Source organism: Myotis daubentonii, chromosome 12 (genome assembly GCF_963259705.1).
Source record: "Myotis daubentonii chromosome 12, mMyoDau2.1, whole genome shotgun sequence".
Taxonomy (NCBI): domain Eukaryota; kingdom Metazoa; phylum Chordata; class Mammalia; order Chiroptera; family Vespertilionidae; genus Myotis; species Myotis daubentonii.
Window position 1 is genome coordinate 55,337,039 of NC_081851.1, and position 6,000 is coordinate 55,343,038.

The 6,000-nt window shown below is 43.8% G+C and overlaps 1 protein-coding gene across 6 annotated transcripts in view; it reads right to left on the reverse strand.

Annotated features, from left to right (window-relative positions):
• Positions 1-5,713, reverse strand: part of SOCS5 (suppressor of cytokine signaling 5) — a 47,885-nt gene extending 42,172 nt beyond the window's left edge. For 2 of the 6 annotated variants that reach the window (XM_059659920.1, XM_059659922.1), the window contains exon 1: positions 5,196-5,411. The gene's annotated coding sequence lies outside the window, so the exon portion shown is untranslated. Of the gene's footprint in view, positions 1-4,433; positions 4,556-5,195; positions 5,413-5,473; positions 5,495-5,522 lie in introns of those variants that run through there. The other 4 variants (XM_059659925.1, XM_059659924.1, XM_059659923.1 and 1 more) reach the window with 4 other exon arrangements.
• Positions 5,714-6,000: the final 287 nt, after the last annotated feature.

A 6,000-nucleotide genomic window follows, 5' to 3' on the forward strand; every position in this document is an offset into this window, starting at 1 on the left:
TAATTGAAATTAATGTTTTAAAAGAGGCATGAAAAATAAGCTCATGTGTTACAAATGATGAAAAGTTACAGGTTGTTACAGGAGGTTAAGATGCTGTGAGAAGGAAAGACCACAAAGATGCTTGAGAATCAAGGAAAGACCCATAAAGATGCTTGAGAATTAAGATTAACCTACTATAATCAGAAGAAGAGCTACTGTAAATGCAATAGGACCTCCTAAGGCAAAAACAACACATATCCAAAAGAAATCTACCACTGTCACCACAAAATACATTTGATAAACCACATGCTCATGACACTAATTAGACCTGGGTTACAGCAAATTTAAAAAGAACAAAATGTTACAAACTTGGAGTAACACAAATTTTATCACTAAAACCTAACAGTTTAATGAATGAAGTCATCAAAATATGCAGTTAATAAAAAGCAAGGTTCAAAGATCTTTTGATGGTTCCACTGGCAGAGAGGAGTTTAATAACAGACCTTATAAATTCCTGGTTTCCTTATCTAAGCATACCCAGTAGGCCTCTAGAACTCAGTAGAGTACCTGCAAATCAATTTTAACATTTTGCTTCTAGATAAGTGAAACTGCAACAAGGGTTTCCTGATGACATTCAGAAAAACAGACACCCAACTTGTTATGCACATCTAATTAAAGGTCTAAGGTGAACAGAGGAAGCAGGACAAAAAATGAGAGAGAGCATCAACTACACTAACTGCCCTTAAGGCAGACTATTATTTTATCGAGGAATTTTTTTTTTTTTTGGTAGCCTCAAAGTGATTTTGTTAACAGCAAGGAAACAAGTGAGCATACAAATGCCTATATATACCTACTGAACCATAAACTATAAGGTCTAATATTTGCTGTACCCTTACTATGTGCTAAAGAAGCACTTTTAATCCTCACCAATATTCTATGAGGTGGCTACTTTTATTGCCCTCACTTTACAGATGAGGAAATCTAGGTACACAATGGTTAAATCACTTGCCAGAGATTATAACGTTATTAAGTGGCTGAAATACAAATCCAGTTTTTCTCTATTACAACTATAATAGAAATTATGTTTTCATAATTATCATGTAATTCTACTACTGCTCTTTTATAAAGGTACTAGAATACATTTTAACATAAAACCTTCACACTTACTAAAATTTATATTTTTAAATATATAGTTTTCTTTGAAAATGAGCCTTTTGAAATCTGAAAATCTTTGTTTTAAAATGTATTTTTATTGATTTCAGAAAGTAAGGGAGAGGGAGAGAGAGATAGAAACATCAATGATGAGAGAGAATCATTGATTGGCTGCCTCCTGCACACCCCACACTGGGGATTGAGCCTGCAACCAGACCATGTGCCCTGACCACCGGGAACTGAACCAATCATCACCTCCTGGTTCATAGGTCAACGCTCAACCACTGAGCACACCAGCCAGACTGAAAATCTTTTAAGCAATTAATTTTTAGCATAAAAATTATAGAACACTAGCCTACTCTAATAAGCTTACCTAATATTTTATTTTTTTGAAGATTTTTTTAAAATATATATTTTATTGATTTTTTACAGAGAGGAAAGGAGAGGGATAGAGAGTTAGAAACATTAATGAGAGAGAAACATCGATCAGCTGCCTCCTGCATGCCCCCTACTGGGGATGTGCCTGCAACCAAGCCTGGGACCCTTCAGTCCACAGGCCAAAGCTCTATCCACTGAGCCAAACCGGTTAGTGCTTACCTAATATTTTAAATTTAGATGATAGTTTGTCCCTTCCCACTGAGAGAAATACCAGCACTTCCACTAACAATGCAGCATATTGTTTTAAAATTTTCAGTAAAAGCTTATACAGCTTTACATCACTTCATGTATAAAAGTAGTCAACTTCAAGAATGTGGACTAACTGGAACTCTTACACGATGCTGGTGGGAGGGTAATATGGTACAGACATATTGGAAAAAAGTTTGGCAATTTCTTAAAGGACAATAACCACAACCACAACACAAATCACACCTTGTATTCAACCCAGTCATTCTACTCCTAGTTATATACCTAAGAAAAATGAGAGCATTTATCCAATGATTTGCACATGAATGCTTATAAAAGCTTTATTTTTTAATAACCAAAGAATAAAAACAACCCAAATGTCCTCAATAGAAGAATGAATAAGCAAATTGTGGGACAACTATATAACGGAATACTACTCAGCAAATAAAAGGTAATGAACTATAGATACAGATAATAATATGGACAAACCTCAAAAATAATTATGCTGCACAAATGAAGCCACATAAAATCAAGTACACACTATGTGAATTTATTTATATAAAATTCTAGAAAATCCCAAGTAGTCCATAGTGACAGAAAGGGTTGCCTGGGAATGGGGGAGGGGCAGAAGAGAAGGATTACAGAGACCAGACATTTTAGAAGGTGATGAATATGTTCATTATCTTGACTGTGGTGATAGTTTCATAATTGTATATTTTAACATGCGAAGTTTACTGTTTGTTAATTACACCTCAGTAAAGATGTTAAAAATGGAGAGAGAAAAATCAATCAACTTAACTTCTCATCTTTAGAAGGGAACAACATTACAAATAATTGAAAAGCCATTTATAGTTGGCACTAGAATGTTTTAGTTTAAACACTATGCTTTTCCGCCATCTTTCCGTGCCACCATAATGAGGCACATGAATGTACTGGCTCTAAGAGTATCAACAATGCCAAAAAGAGAGGCAAACTCCAGGTTCTTATTAGGCTGTGCTCCAAAGTCATCGTCCGGTTTCTAACTGTGATGATGAAGCACGGTTACATTGGTGAATCTGAGATCACCACTGATCACAGAGCTGGGAAAATTGTTGTAAACCACATGGGCAGGTTAAATAAGTGTGGAGTGATCAGTCCAGATTTGATGTGCAACTTAAAGATCTAGCAAAATGGAAGAACCTGTCAGTTTCGTTTCACTGTACTGCCAACCTCAGCGGGCATTATGGACCATGAAGATAAAAACACACAGGAGGGCAAATCCTGGGATTCTTTTTCTATAGGTATAATACATATGGGCAAATAAAATGCCTCAATGGGAAAAATAGAATAAAATAAACACTTTAAATGTGATAAAATAGAAAAACCCTGGACTACAGTCCAGAGATCTGTCCATCACTAACTAGCAATTTTGTCCCTTCCACTATTCTGGGCCTTGGTTTCCTGACCTGCAAAATAATCATCTCCATGGTCTACAATTCCAGCTCTAGAAGAAATATGGCTCATACCATATATTTTTTTCCCAAGCTTCCCATTCTCATTGTTTAGTTATTACTGCATTATTGTCCCTTGTCTACAAATGGACAAAACAGCCCATTCTAAACAAAGGTGATAAGAAATAGCTTTCTAAGATCACTGGTTTGCTACAGATGAATCTCAAGGTGAAAAATGTAGAAGCTATTATAATGTTAAAAGGTGTTAGGTTTCAGTATTTTAGGCTACTGTTTTGTGTGCCAGTACATTCTCCCTAAGGACAAACAGTAAAATTCAAGGACAATAGGGAGAAAAGAAAAAGTAATTATCCATTAATTATTCAAGAACTAAAGAGGTGCCAACTGAACATATTAACTTTTTTTGCAGATTTTCTCTGACCAATGAATTGCATTAAAAGGCACAATCTGATCTATAAAATTTTATCAAATCTCTTTAAGTACTCCCTTAAAAAGCTTTCATTTTATAAATTATGAGAAATTAGTAAGATAACATATGGGGTTAAGGAAATATTTAAAAGATTAAAGATTTAGCTGTGCAAATCTTAGCTGCTGCTTCTCAGAGACAGGAAGTGCCGTTGTGGACTGCCACTCACTGCCTAACGCTGATATGCATTTTCTATGTTCCTAATCCATTCTCAAGAGTGTTATACAAATGCAAGATTCTTAAAATTAAACTAAGCATCTGACATTAAGATCCCCAACTGTTAGAAACCTCAACCCGATTTTAGTATTGGTTTCTAGGCTGCTAACTTACCAACATCTTTCCAATTCAACACACAAAGTATCTTAAAACTTCTATAGAATTTGTGATTCAATTTTGCATGATCTTGTAAAGAAACAAAAGCAAGAAAAAGAAAGCATGTGAATGACGTATTGATGTTGTAGAATACAAGTCAGTAGCAAACTAAGCAATCCAGTCCAATCTAAATGTTAACTTGGTAAGAACTGAGCCACTTGGTATAGAACTGAGCAGTGGCTATAGATGAAGAGACCTGAAGAAAGGATCTTCAGCAGCTGGAGCGGCTGCTACAAGAATTTCAAGGTGCAGCTTTGAGAATCTCCGGTAAAACTGGTTAACTGTAAAACACCATCAAATACGTACATACACTTAAAATTAAAGGGTAGCTGAAAAGGTCTAGCTGCGAGCCAGCTTTCGGTGGGAATGCCAAAAGGAAATGTCAGAATCACCTCTCGAGACTCCAATCGCCCAGCCTTCAAACTTGAGATCCAAGCCACGGTGTGCACTTAAATTGTTTCTTAGCATCCTTCTTTACATGCAATCCCCTCTCCGGAAAGTCGCTTCGCTACAGCTACCCGAATACCCAAACCCCAGTCCCCACGAATCTTAAGACCCCGAGCAGTTGCAGAGAAGTCTTCCTGCAGCCGCCTGCGCATCCCTTCCCACCTCGCGTTATAAACCCGGGGTGCCCCAGTCACCTCAGCCCCCATCAAGCGTCTCTGCCAGTGGACCTCTTTTTTTCGACCCTGAGGACCCCCCCGCTCCCGTCAGAGCCTTAGAGCCCTAAGTCAGTCGGCGGTGCCCCGTTCCCTGCAGCGCCCGCATTGCCCCACAATCTCCGGTAGCCTCGCCCCCATCCACCTCGACCTGGATCACTAACGTTCCCCTACTAGACCGGGGGGACCCTGTCCCCGAGACACCTCACGTTTCCCCAGTCAGAAAGCAGTTCCACAGAAATGAATCGAGAGCCTACTAAGCGCAAGCTCCCACTACGCGCGGCGCTGTCTGCACAGGGCTCGCTGTCCCACGCCCGCCGTCTCCTTCCCGGCAAGAGGCACTACGCTGCCTCCGCCCGGGGCGTGGAAGCACCGGCCGGAGGCGGACTCCGCCGGGCGCGGGCACCGGGGACCGTAGAGGCGGCCGCTAAGGGCGGTACAGGAGCCGGGGAACGGGTGCCGGCAGTGCCGGGCGCGGGCCGCGGGGAGACTCACCGGTCGGGGCGCGCGGGGCGGCCTCATCCAGGGGCACCTGCGTCCAGGCAGGATGGGCCTGGACGGCGCAGTCACCGAGAGGGCGAGTCCGCCCGCCCGCGGTCCCGTCCCCTCCGACTGCCTGAACGAGCGCAGTCTCCCTCCCTCCGGACCGAGCTCGGGGACACCAGCTCCACCGGATGCCCCCGCCGGGCCCCCACCCCCTTTCCCGGCCGCCTCCCCCTTGACACCCTTCTCCCCTCCCCCCTCCCCCCAACCCCCCTCGGAATGGAAAATACCTCCCGGGTGGGGGGCGGCGGGGGCACGCCTCTCGGAAGGGCAGCCTACCGTGACCAATAGCAGGAGGGGCTCTGGAGGGGCGGGATTCCTAGTGGCCAATCCGGAGGCAGGTAGGTGAAGGCCGAGGGAGGGAGGCTGGGAGCGAGAGGGGGGCGGCCCGGGAGTCCGGGAGGTCCGGCCGCTCGGGTGCGCGCAGTGCGCGGCTGCCATTTTGGAGTCGGGCAGCTGCTACGGCGGTCGGGTCGGGCCCGGAGGGGAAAGGGAGGAGCCAGTCAGGTGGGAGAGAGTTGGTCACGTGAGCTCGAGGGGCGGGGTTAAGCGGGCTGCGGCTCGAGGGGAGGGGTCGACGGCAGCGACTGGCTGGGACGCAGGGTGGTCACGTGGTCGCAGTCTGGCCCTGGGGAGGCTGGGGGGCGGAAGGTCAACCTGAGGTGGGAGAAGGAAGCCAGCTTTGCCCTGGTTTCAACTCCGTTCAGGAAAAGGAAAGGGAAAGTGATGAATGGACAGTGTGAGCGACGGGGCGGAA